Source organism: Atractosteus spatula, chromosome 9 (genome assembly GCF_055471065.1).
Source record: "Atractosteus spatula isolate fAtrSpa1 chromosome 9, fAtrSpa1.hap1, whole genome shotgun sequence".
Lineage (NCBI taxonomy): Eukaryota > Metazoa > Chordata > Actinopteri > Semionotiformes > Lepisosteidae > Atractosteus > Atractosteus spatula.
The window spans coordinates 38,314,804-38,328,354 of NC_142714.1; the positions used below are offsets into that span (position 1 = coordinate 38,314,804).

General features: G+C 37.2%; 1 protein-coding gene across 3 annotated transcripts in view; it reads left to right on the forward strand.

Annotated features, from left to right (window-relative positions):
* The first annotated feature begins 2,343 nt into the window (after positions 1-2,343).
* LOC148828542 (actin-binding protein WASF3) overlaps positions 2,344-13,551 on the forward strand; it is a 52,486-nt gene continuing 41,278 nt past the window's right edge. For 2 of the 3 annotated variants that reach the window (XM_088925702.1, XM_088925704.1), the window contains exon 1: positions 2,344-2,523. The gene's annotated coding sequence lies outside the window, so the exon portion shown is untranslated. The remainder of the gene's footprint in view (positions 2,524-13,551) is intronic. The other variant, XM_088925703.1, reaches the window with a different exon arrangement.

Sequence of the window (13,551 nt, forward strand, 5' to 3'; positions counted from 1 at the left end):
TTTTATTTGGGTTAATTAAATAACAGTACTCAATTTATTGAAGGTTTAACGTTTAAATAAAGATGTCATGCAATAGTGTTTAAAGGAAATTTTAGTAATTGTAATATACTGTATTTTGTCCAGATGAACATTAAGCTATATGGCAAGCCTATAAATTAATACATAGCATTGCATTATAATATAATCAATAATGGCAATAATAGAGCATATTATAATGCTGACTGCCTCACAGGGCTGGGGCCCTGGATTCAATTTCAGACCTGCATGGAATTTGTACTATATTGTAACGCTTACGGCCGACAGGTACTGTGTAAGAGCCGGCTTACCAGAGCAGGTGACGTCACCGCCCTTCCCAGTAATAGCAGGACCACAGCCCGTGGGCTGTGGAGAGATCTCTCTTTGGCTCACCGGGCTGGGTCCCTGCAGAGTGACGCGGGAGTCCTGGGTTCAAGCCCCTGACGGTGCGGGGCTGACCTAATGCAGCAAGGGTGCCCGCCTGAGCCCCTATTGCGTTACAATATGTTCTTCTTGTATTCGTGAGGGTTTCCTCCCACAGTCAAAAAAAATACTGGTAGATTAACTGGCTTCTAGAAAAACAGGTATGAGTGCATGGGAGTGTCTGTGTATCTGCCCTGGGATGGACTGCCATCCTGCCCAGGGTGTATCCTGTCTTATGCCTGTTGCTTGGTTGACAGGCTCCAGCTCGCCTATGACCCAACATTGGAAGAAGCGGTAAGAAAATAGATGGATGGTAATCGGGACTTCATATACCACCTAAGGTCATGCTAAATATTTTGCTTCATAATTTGTAGGCAACCTAAAAAAGTCTATCAATATTACTAGACAGACAATGCTGCTAGAGGGTGTTAAAATATTTGCAAAGTTCCTGCTATTTACATGTCCTATCATATGTAATTATGATTTTGTACAGATTTTATGCCATCAATATGATTTGAGATCATGCCATGTCATTAACCAAACCGCATTATACCATACTGTGTCGTGGGAAGCTGGAGCCTACCCGGCAAGCAACAAGCACAAAGCAGGGTACACCCTGGATGGTTTGCCAGTCCATCGCAGGGCAAGTGCAAGCCAATCATACATGGGGACCATTTGGAGGCCATGGTAAAGGCTGAGGGGGGAAATTTGGCCCGGACATCAGGATAACTCTCTACTCTTATCGAGAAATGCCCGGGGATCTTTAATGACCACTGAGAGTCAGGACCTCAGTTTAACGTCTCATCCAAAAGACAGCACCCACTTCAGTATAGTATCCCAGCCACTATACCAGGGCATTAGGACCCACACAAACTGCAGAGTGAACACTCCCCACTGGTCCCACTGGTCCCACTAACACCACTTCCAGCAGCAACCATAGCTTCTCAGGAGGTCTCTCATCCAGGTACTGACCAAGCTCAATCCTGCTTAGCTTCAGTAGGTAGCCAGTTGTGAGTTGCAGGGTGATGATTTAAAATCATATATGCTTAAATATTTTAAAATAATCAACGTCAGTTGAAAATATCTTATCTCATGTTCTTTTAATCTTTTAATCCATTCTCACACTGACCTTTTTCAAATTGCCTGTTGAGCTCACATTAGCTCAAAAACTTATAAGGATGTTATGTTGTCATCTTCATTTGATCTCACTCTAAAGGAAAAATCTTCTTCTTGCCCATAAACAAGTATCTTTATTCTAGTGAATGTGACATTTGTTCTACATAACTGACGCCTTCTGTTCTGTACCACATTCCTTAATCATACGTTATTCACACTTTTCACAGTGACATAAGTTTCATTGCTTAGAAATATACTTAATTCTTCTGCATAGTCAGTTGTATCCTATGCATACACAAATACTATTCCTATTCACTTATTGGAGAAGAATGTCTTTTAGAAATTAGTGGATATTTTGAACATTACCTTTCACTAACACACTTTTCTGATTTTCTCATTAACTGGAAAACTCTAAAAAGATTTGTCAGTGCAAAACATTTACTTCTTTTCCACGGGGTAGACACAAAACTTTACATGCTGTACCTTCATAGGCCTGTCAGTAACATCTTTAACACGATAAGCCTTCAAAATCTATGCAGAAATCCTATTAAAATTAAGAGGCCCTGTTGCTGGAGGCCTTTGTTACCACAGACATTATAATATAATAATCATTTAGTGGCCTAAATGATTTTTTGGTCTTTTGGAGACAGAAATTGGTCCTCTCAAAGGAGTCTTTAGAAAACCATACTATAAATTTTGGTGTGTGTAAGTTCGCTCCTGCATATTGTGTAAGCGTGACACTGTGGGTGGTGGTCTGTGCGCCTTTTTCGCGCATGCTCTGTTCTCACTGCAGAATGCAAGGCGAGTCGATTCTCCTACAGAAACACATGCAGCTCAACCGAGCCCAGCTTCATGGCATCCATTCCCTGTTCCATCATGAAAATAACGGGAACTGATCACTACAAGGCATCGGATTTGTAATGTCTTAACACTGAAATAGAGAAAGAGAATAAAAACCGGTAACTAAAGGTAAGCGGTATATATGTTTAATCCTTGCCTGCTGATTCTTGAGCCTCTTATCAGATGGAATCCGGCTGCGAACCCCAAGTGGAAATTAAGTGATGCGATGCTGTTTGTGCATAATATTGTACAGATAGTACGATGGGTGTTTTGCTTTAGGTGATGACAATTGAACAAGTTTGGGGGATTAGTGATGTTTTTGGCTTTATCCTTTAGCAGGGATACAATTTCCCACGGGCAAATGCCGTTTCGAGGTTAAGATGAAGATGATGCTCTAGAAATAGACAAGTAAATGCTCAGGTGGATATCCGTCTAACCTAGTGTCTTAAAGACCAGCAATCATTGCTTTTCAGGATTTCATTAGCAAGACACATCTAGCAGCTGGTTTAGCTATGGGTTTAAATCGTAAATTCGTGTTCAAGTTAGTTACTTTGAATATGCCGGTGTATGTACAGTAATAAACCATACAAGGAATTCGAGGACAACTGATTATTTCAAAGCTAGCAGTGAATATAATAATAATTCCTGAAGAACTGACATTTTGGATAAAAAAATGAATGCTGGTATCTGTTTGATTCATGGAATTTGTAGCCAATCCCGTATTGATGTTGTAGCATTAATTGCTAAATACAACCTTTCTCACATTACGGTTCAACTAGTTTCAGTATTCCGAAATCATATAGTTTTATTTTGTTTTTTTGTTTGAGTTTAAAAGCGTTCATGGAATATCGTTTGTTCATTTTATGTAGCAAACTACAAAGACGACTGAAATACAGTACTGCATGTACTGTAAGACTGACTTTACTAGTTTACCATACCGGGGACAGCCACATTCTGGATTGTATAGACGACGTTATATTAATTAACGCATTTTTATCGTACACAAGAATACACTTACTTTTACTCTGCAGAAGAAAATAAAAGTTGAAATGGTTTGAAATTTTGAAATCTACAGGTTCTACTACTACTTTATTGAGTGCTTCAAACAAGTCGCTGTAGATTATGTTTGGTAAATTTATTTTAATGCACATTAGTAAAATGAGATTTTAGGTATAAATGCCAGATATTGTGCATGCATGTAATAGTATTCATAAATATAGACAGAATATACATTTTTGTTATTTAAATATATATATATTAATTCATTAGAATTATTGGCTAAATTAGAAACACATTTGTCTTCAGCAATTTTACTAACAATTTCATATTTCTTTGATGCACTAAATGTCATTGTGCAGAATTTTCTTTTAGAATGCATAATTGTTAGTTCTATCTGAAATGTGAAATAGATTTTCACACTTTTCACTTCACTCTAATAAGTGAGATATCCTTTAGTTTAAAGACCAGTATACTGCAGATTTTGTGTTGCTCACCGACACAGATTGGAGGCCTACTCTGTTAGAGGAGTTTGTATTTTACTACCAGAAGAATGCTTTGAGAGTTTATAAAGAACTACAGTATGTGTTAATTTTTATGGGAAAAGGTATATTCAACATAAATGTGTTCACAGTAGTGGTTGTTTTAAATAGTAAATAACATGCTGGTTTACACACAAACAGGTATGTGCAAAGTACAGAGTGTCATGCAGAAATATACAGGACTGACCCAGTACAGAGTTTTTTTCACATAATCTCAATTACAGAATTTTCATATTCTGTCTATTTTAAGAGATCAGACATAAGATTTAAACATGAGTAATGTTTTCCCATTACAACCAATCAAAGTTACCCGCTGGTTATTCTTAAGCTAGAGCAACATGGGCACTCCAAGCTTAAAACCAAATGGAAGTCTTGCAGTTAATGTGATTACTCTAAGAAAAAGAACTGTATGTTCAATGACAGAGATTCCAGTAAATAAAATGGTTAAAAAAATGAATGCCAGATTCCCCCGTGTTACAGTAAAAAGGAAATCACATAAAAGTAAAAACCAAAATGCAAGGAAGAATAAAAAATACTGTTTATTCCTTTTTGATTATTTAGAATTGCCATAATTTTCCTTATATAACAGAAGTTGAAACCATTAGTTGCCTTTGAGAGAAATCAGCACAGCCTTGCAGTGCCTCTAGGAAATCAGTAATGCAATGCTCCATGTCATGCTGCTTCTCTGAAAGAGAAAAGGCGAGGCTTGAATGCATCTGGGAGGTGTGACACAGCTTCTAGGAGCAGGGCCCTGCAGTATTGAAATGAGTACCCTTCGCAGGGAGGTAATTGTGTACAACTGTGACAAAGCACCAAGCAAAAATGCCCTTGTGAATGAAGTAGGGGCAAGAGGTCCTGCAGAAGACTGATCTACACCGGCACTGACAAAGCTTAAACAATTCAATGTTATTTTGGCAGAGAATGTTTTAATATGGCATGGCTGAGCACACAGGGCCTGGCCAAAGATGGGAGTTCCTGCCAAAGGTGTACATCTTGGTCACATGCATCAGACTTTTTGAATTCCAGAGGGATCATTCTGGATGATTTTGGTCCTGGAATTTGGGATGTTGTCTGCATATGACAAAGTATAATCTGTCCTCTACAAGCCAGGAAGTCTTGTCAGTACATCATTGCACAGGGGAAAAAAAAGCTTTTCACCACTCAGCTCTAAGACATGAACTCATTTTATGCCAACAGTGAGGACTTCTGCACTGAGCCAGTGTGGGGCATTGATTCCAGATCCACCTGCATCTAAGCAAACATATCTGCTTTGCATACCTCAATACCCTATATGTACTATGGTCCTCTTATGTATTTACATTCCTCTTATAAGTATCCCTGATTGATGTTTATCTATTTCTGAATCTTTCTTTTGGTTCTATGATAAAGGGTGACGCAACAGGTTGCAAAACAAACACTTAAAAAGTTGTCTTTTTGACTTACTGTCTGCATCTTTACAAAACTATATTCTGTTGAATTTGGGTGATAACAGCTTTTTACACCTCAGTTACTCCAATTTTGTGATCCAAAGCAGAAGAGTTGGAAAATTAAGAAAAGCTAGGACCCTGCCTGTTTTATAAAACGTGTATAGTTAAAGTCTGACTTTAAACACAAAACATTGATTCGAGTTTTTAAGAGGCATTGTTGCGATATTTGCTTGTTCTTAAGTGGTTGGTTTTGTTAAATGTCACCCAATGGTTAATAGATGTCCATATTTTTAAATGTGTTTGTTGCAGATCAGCTGTACCATTCCGAAAGGTTTTGATGCTCATGCAGAAGGCTGATATTTACTTAACAGATGTGGATGTCCTGTGGTGAAACACCATATTCTTTTGGTGATAATGACAATGTTTTTTTTTGGCTTAGATCATTATAACTAGACATGATTTTGTAGCAGATCAGAGAATCTTGTTTTAAGATCAAGTTGTACTAAATTGCACTAACCCTTTTGTGTCTTTTTTATTTTAAGAAATAAGGTAGAAAATTACTGACAGCCAAGAGCTGATAGAGAGAGGTGCAACTTGTCTGTTCCGTAACTGGGTAGAATTCTTCTGGCATTCTTACAAAGTAGTTTGTGGCATTGTGCTTTTAACTTTTGACCTGTCTGGCAAGTGATAGACTAATGGGTTTCTTAAAGCATCTTAAACCTTACATTATTTTGTACATCCTTTCAGCCTGCAATGTGACCAGGTTTGTGTTTTAACTATGCAGACTTCTATAACATGATCTTCAATTGAAAGGCCAGAGTTGAAAAACTGCTTTTTGGATTTTAAGATCAACACTGTTTCTGCTGCCAAACCTTGAGGTCTCAGAACAGAATAAAATGTAGATTTTGACATTCTCTGAACAATTCCGTTTGACGACCTGAGTAACTAACTCCACTAAGTAACCCTAGTTGACAACACTCTCTTAAGTATCATTCTGTACTGTATAAAGGTGAAGTTTTGATGTTTAAGGGAAATTGTTTGAGTTCTGGAATTTATCACAGGAATGTTCACTTTATGAGTGGTTTTCTTGTGCTTGTGCAATGAGATATACAATATTTTAAAAATGTTTAAATATTATATAAGTTGTAATAATAATTGTAATTGTTTTTCACAAAACAGGTGCGTGCAATTTGTATGTACATACTGTATGATCCCTGTCTATAAAGGGTTCCATATTTCATTTAGTGTTAGATTTTCAGTTTTTGTACTTTGTTTTTCATTGCTTAACAAAAGTTGAGTTTGTATTCATTCATGAAGCACAACATTTTTCAAATTAATATGATTTTATATAGTAATTACATTTATTGTAATAGATGTCAACATGAAAAGGTGATGTTTTCTTTGCAATATATACAGTAAATGTAGCCTGTATTATAATATACATATAACTACTGTAAGTCATACAGGATGCCAGTCCATCACAGGGCGAACACAGAGACACATGCACTTACACCAGGGCCAAATTTTCCATAAAACAGTTAACCTTCTTATATGTTTTTGGACTTTGGGAGGAAACCGGGACACCCACGGGAAACCCACACAAACACGGGGAGAACATACCTACTCCATACAGACAGCACCCCAGGTCTAGAATTGAACCCAGGTTTCCAGCGCTGTAAAAGTGCAATGCTAACCACTGCACCACCTTACCAATCTCTGTGTGTACTACTAAAGGTGCAACATAATAACCATTTAATGCCATCTGGCATTTAATATTGCAGTGATTTTTGCATTAGTTGTACAGAACTGTCAGTGAGAAAGCAACCTAATGTTGACAATTGGATGCTAAAAATAAATCATATCATGTACTGCCTTACTTTGTGCTGTGGCCTTAATATTTCTGGCTGGCAGATCACCTGCAGCCCCAGTGTGTTGCAGAAACACACAAACCCCTGTGTCAGACAGTCCACTCAGGCACTGGATCCCTGAGCCATGTGAACCTTTGGAGTAAAGATGAAGAACCTAAGGAAGGTTATTGATAACAGGAGGCCATTCAGTCTTTAATTTTCATTAATGATCCGAGGATTCCTACAGGCCATTTGTACAGGATCCTGCTGAGCATGTTTTTTATCATATAGTTAGGGTGTTGGTTCCAGATTCCTTCAATCTTGTGTGTAAAGAAATGTCTATGTCCTGTAGATACTTAGGCTATCATCCTGAGGTCTTTGCATTATCGCTGATCTTGAAAAGGCTACTACAGTTGTTCTTCAAACAAATCTTGAATGATTAGTATGATAGTTATACAGGGGCAAGATCTACAGTGTGTATAGAAAGTCACGACCCCCTTTCAAAATGTTCACCTTTTGTTGCCCTAAAGCCCAAAAGGAAGACAAATAAAATCAGACTTTTTCAGTTTTATTTACAAATTGTACCTTGCAATCTGAAAAAAGAAAGCAACATTTCTGAAAAAAAAGTAGAATAGCTGGGTTGGATATGAGAACACCCCCCTGAGTTAATACTTGATGGAAGCACCTTTTGCTTGAATTACAGCCTTGAGTCTGTTTGGATACATCTCTACCAACTTTGCACACCTAGAGGGAGGAATATTTGCCCATTCCTCCTGTTGTTCAAGCTCAGTCAAACTGCATGGTGACCATTGATGGACTGCCCTCTTCAAGCCATTAAAAAGATTTTCGATGGTATTTAAGTTATGGGCTCTGACTAGGCCACTCAAGGACATTCACCTTCCTGTCTTTTAGCCACTGTATGGTTGCTTTGGTAGTGTACTTTGGATCATTGTCATGTTGAAAGGTGAACCATCTTCCCATTTTCAACTTCCTGGCTGAGGGCTGCAGGTTTTCTTCAAGAATATGCCTGTATTTTGCACCATCAATCTTCCCTTCTATCCTGAAAAGTGCCCCAGTCCCAGCTGAAGAGAAACACCCCCACAACAGGATTCTGCCACCACCGTGCTTTACTGTAGGAATGGTGTTCTTTGGATGGTAACATGTATTGGTTTTTCGCCAGATGTACCGTGTTGAATTCCGAATTCCATCCAAAAGGTTTGATTTTGGTCTCATATGACCATAGCGCCTTTAAGGTGCTTTTTAGCAAAACATGAACAAGACCTGATGTGTGAAGATCTCTCCTTAATGGCTATTTCCCAGAATGTAGTTTTCATGTAGATGCTCTCCTGATTTGGCTCTTAGATTTAAAAAAAATAGTCTGTAATTCCCTGTCTCGTTTGTCACCTTGTTTATAAATGCTTTCTACATTTGCAATTTTCCAGTCACAACTCCAATCATAATACAGTCATCCCTTTACTATACCTCGAGTAAGAACTGTACAATATTTAAAAAGATTCATAAAATGCGACACATGTCAGCACTCCCCTGGTACCTTTTTCGTTTTTGTGCAGTTACAAATGGAGCTAAAAGATCCCACCATGAGGAAGGATGCTCTGAATGAAATATTAGAGATACCCTCAATGCACAGCATATTCTAACATCATATATTCCTCACCATGAAGTGAATTTAAGTGCAGATTTCTGAAAAACAGTTATATTCTTCCCAGGTGTTGTAATTTGCTACACTTAACGGTATACTGAAATTTTTCTTCCCATATTTTAGATACCCTAAGCTCATCTCTCATTGCTTTCAGGATATGTTGTCTCACATGAACTGGTTTTTACAGTGTGAGCATATGTTTTACAGAACCCTGTTACAGATTTTAAAATACACAGGAGCATTTGTAGCATGTGATTACACACTTTGCATGTTTTTGAATGTTTAGTTTTTTTGTGGGTGTCAGCAGCGCACAAAAACATCACAGGTGGCTGTGGCTTTCAAAAACTGCAAAAATACTTAAGCTGATTTCTTACTTGACAATCAATATGCATATTTAACCATAGTACTCTAATTAATGTTCTGGCTGTTGCCTTTATTAAAAAAAATCTTTAAATTGACAAAAAGAGCTTTGTGACGTGAGCTCAGTAAAACTAATTGGTATCATTACAGTTTGACAGGAAAGAAGTTAACATTTTCTCAGTATTTGCTGCAGAATGAAAACTTTATTCACTTAATTCACTGCATTGTGAGGGACTGCCTCTAAATCTGTGCTTTGTGCCCTGTACACCAGAATGACCATCACATGGGCTCACGGTTCATTAGATGTGATTCTGCTGATGGAGACACATTAATTGTGGGAAAAGTTCAGATGGAAGGTTCTGCTCTAGGGCAAAAGAGAGGTGTACAGTAGATAACCAGTTTCCTCTTCTTTTTATGTTATACAGTAATAACAGTGGTATTAGGTCAGTTTTGTTATTAGCATTTTCTATGTTGTTACAGTTTTGTTTTTTCTACAGTATCCAAGACTTTAAAATTGTATTTTTTCTTCAGTGAAAAGGACACTGTGGTGTGACTTCTGTGGTGTGCTATGCAGAGCACTATATGGTAACTTCTCCATGTATACCCTAAACCCAGAAAAAAACATTAACTGAAAACCTTAAATATCCGCAATACAGGATTTTATATTAAAAATGAACAACTGTTGCTATTATCTAAAACTATTTGCAGTATACTGGTTTGTGTACACATGTTTTAGATTTAAAATATTGTGCAAAAATGTAAGTCAAATTATTTTAGCCTAGAATAAGATTTATAATAAAATAGATGTAAAATAATAATTCTAAAATGGAGCACTAAGTTTAAAGGTTGAGTTTGTGAACCACACTTTTCCTTTATTATCTCTGCTATTTTGGAGAAACATAAAGCCTCATGAAATTATTATAATTAGTGAATCGACCACTGAAAGCAAACAGTGGCCTCAGACATGGGAAGGTTATTTGGCCCATCTAGGGCACTCAGCTGCTAGTGACATTACGCTTTTTTCTAAAAAAAACATCAGGTTGTTTCATGAAAGATCCCAGCAGAAAAGCTTCTAGAAAATCCAGTAACTGGCTAGTTAGTGTTGGTGCTTTTTTTTTGCTTTGTGGCTGCGTGATCCAAGGTGATCCTAGCATCTAGCTTTCACCTTAATGCATGGTTTACATGGTTGAGTTGCTGCCAAATATCCTGATAATTTAGCAATGTCTGTTTCAGGATCGTTCATTTTATCAATTTATCATTTAGTGAAATCTCTGTGAGCAGGACTATTTTACAATTAGGCTATTCAGATGAGATGATTTATTCCTTTATCAGTGAATACGGTTTGTAAGTTTTTTTTCTCAATATTTACTGGTCCATTGAAATCGTATACTGAGAAAAGCTCAGTTAAACGTGGTCAACAGTTCGTTAAAAAATGGTCGAAGTTTGCTATCAATGTAGAATTTTTAAAAATGTGTAGATAGAAAATGGTTTCCAGTCTTGCACATGAAATACTCTGTGAAAGAGCAGTGGAATGTGACTACTCAATTGTTAATCCTAAACCCAAATTATGTAAAACTGTGTACAAAAGAAGCACGAAAATAACATGCATTCAATCAACAGACTGGGTAAGTTGCCATGGTTTCTTTTCATCTTTTGAAACTCTCTTATAAACATGAGTGCTGTGCTGGTAGCTTGTCTGCAGAGCCTGGTGAACAAAACAATGTCATCAGATGACATCTTTTAATCAACAACTTTTCTGGACAAAGAAGTATGCACAGAATAGCCCTATTCAATACTGCTATGAAAAAAGTGAAGTCCTTAGCAAGCATTAGTATGCTTATATTCACATAATCTATCCCTAATTTTGGAAGCCCTAAATCTACTAGGTCCTTAGCTACAGTAGGAATAAGAATTTGATATAAATAGAGATATTTTGTACAATATGTGCAATTTAGATTTTCAGTGCAGTGTCAGCAGTATTGAATTTCATTACTGAACACGCTGTATTTTCTAGATAGAGAAATGACATAATAGTAAAAGGTGTACAAGCACACCTGCTTTGTGGTTTATACAGTACAACAGACCAATAATAAAGTGAAGTAATGTATACTTTTAGAGTGAAAATTGAGTTGAATGACCTGCTGTTAGATCTCATATTAGACTTTTTAAAGTCCTTTGAAGAGAATGTCACATCATCAGGAGCTGAGTGGTACCATCTGTCCTTTTCTTATCCTGTGGCAAAGCCATTTTTGTGACCTTTACCAAGTTACTGCTGGAATTCTGAACCCACTGTGAGGAATTCTCTGGAGTATCAGTAAACGGAAGTTTTTATCTCTCTTCTTAACCTTAAGGTTGTTTACACACCGTTTTGTTTCACCCTTTTTTTATTTCAGATTCAAAATATTAAAACAGATGTGTGATGCAAAAGCAAAAGCCTTAAGGGACCGTCCTGTCCTATTTCTTGCAGAACTGGAACGAACGAAAGCTACTGATGGTCGAGACTGAGTTTTTATGTTTTTCCCTTCCATCTCTTTGTAGTTTCTTGTAACTTCTCTATTGTTGCGATGGGCAACAGAGCATGCAAGCTTTCTCGCAGGTTGCCATAGCGACTGTCTCAGAATGCAAGCACTTCAGAGTTGGCCACAGAGAGACGGCTGCAGGCCAGCTCAGTTTGTGTTCCTTCACAGCCCTCTGATACCACACCATTCTGGAACAGCTTTAAAGGGATAGTTTATTTTCCTGAAAGATATTTAGGTTACACTTAGATGTATGTTTTATTGTTATTTAGTCCAGGAAATCTAGTGATTTCTGTAGGAACATTTGCCCTTATTTACTGTAATATTTTAGAACGTTCAGTGATACAAAAAAAGTGAACATGTATTTCATAACAGTACTGTATTAATGTATGATAAAATTATATTTATTTAGACTTGATATTTACACATGTATTGTGCAGTACTCCATATAATTAATTATGTCTACCTTGAAAACAAAATCCAAACACTTTCATTTAGCAAGGATTCTAGATTCAGTGATGCCCTATAGGAATTTAATGAGTACTGTAGCATGTTGCTAGCTGTATCTCTCTGTAGCCAAATCCGTTCAGAGACTGAGTATTTAGCAAGACCTCAGTAGCTGTATAAAACTAGTCTGTGTCACAGTTTGGATCTAAAAAATCCAAGTCAAGGATTCCATGTAGTGAAAACCAACGCTGTGGTGTGGGACGTGCCAACTTTCATATGAAATGTTCCCTGATCCTCTCCACACATACCCAAAGTCACCTTTATGTCTTTTCTTAAGACATCACAGAATACGCTCTATGGTTTGCCCCCTAAACCTTATAAAAAATTGGTTTTGATAGCAGTCATGCTGCTTTTAAACATTGCTGTTACCGTGCTGCACTGATTGCCAAAAGATCACGTCCAATATAATGGCAATTGGTGTGACATTTTAATCACATAATCTGCATGATAAATTTGCTAGGAAATGGTGAGAAAATCAAATCAATTATGCTTTCCACTGACTCTGAATTTGCTCTTGCGATGTGCGTCCTTAACACTTTCTTATTATACCGCCTTTCATGCGCCTTATTAGCATGCTGGTAACCACAGTAGGTTTGGGAGTGAAATATAAAAGCACTGTGTCAATGTTATGTTAAGGGGATTTTTTGTCATTCATGATCTTATTTTTCCAGTATCAGTGGAATATCTCTCTATTATGCCACGGTTCCCGAGATGCTCAAATCCCATGGAACATTCCTTTAAATGTGATCTAAACATATTTGAGTAAAATCTGCTTTTTCAGGAATATATGCAACACACTGGACATCCTTTAATAGCAGGGGCAAAGTTCAGTAAATTCCATTTCTATTGATTGAATTTAATGTGCTTCAATTCCTGTCCATTTTCTCATTTGAAGTTGTTGCCAGGCTTAAAGGCAAACCCTGCTAGATCAGATTGACATAGGTGGTACACTCACATATGTATGTTAGCTTGTTCAACAGAACTCTTATTACCCCTTTTTATCACCTTAGCAGTGAGAAAAAACACTACAAACTGGAAACTGCTCTTTCTGTAATATTGTAGTCAGTGTTTCTTTGTAGTTGAGGAAGACACGTTAGTCTGTGACTCAATGTGTACATACTGTACTCAAATAAGGAATAAGGCTAGAGGTATTTGTGAGAACAAAATACTTCCAGTCCTTCACTTGTTGATTGCATTTGATGGTCGAGCATGACTTTCTGTCTCCTTTTCTACTAATTTAATAATTGTCAGCAAATTTCTTGTCCAGGTATTGTCCAAAATAAAACAAAATCACACAAAGTA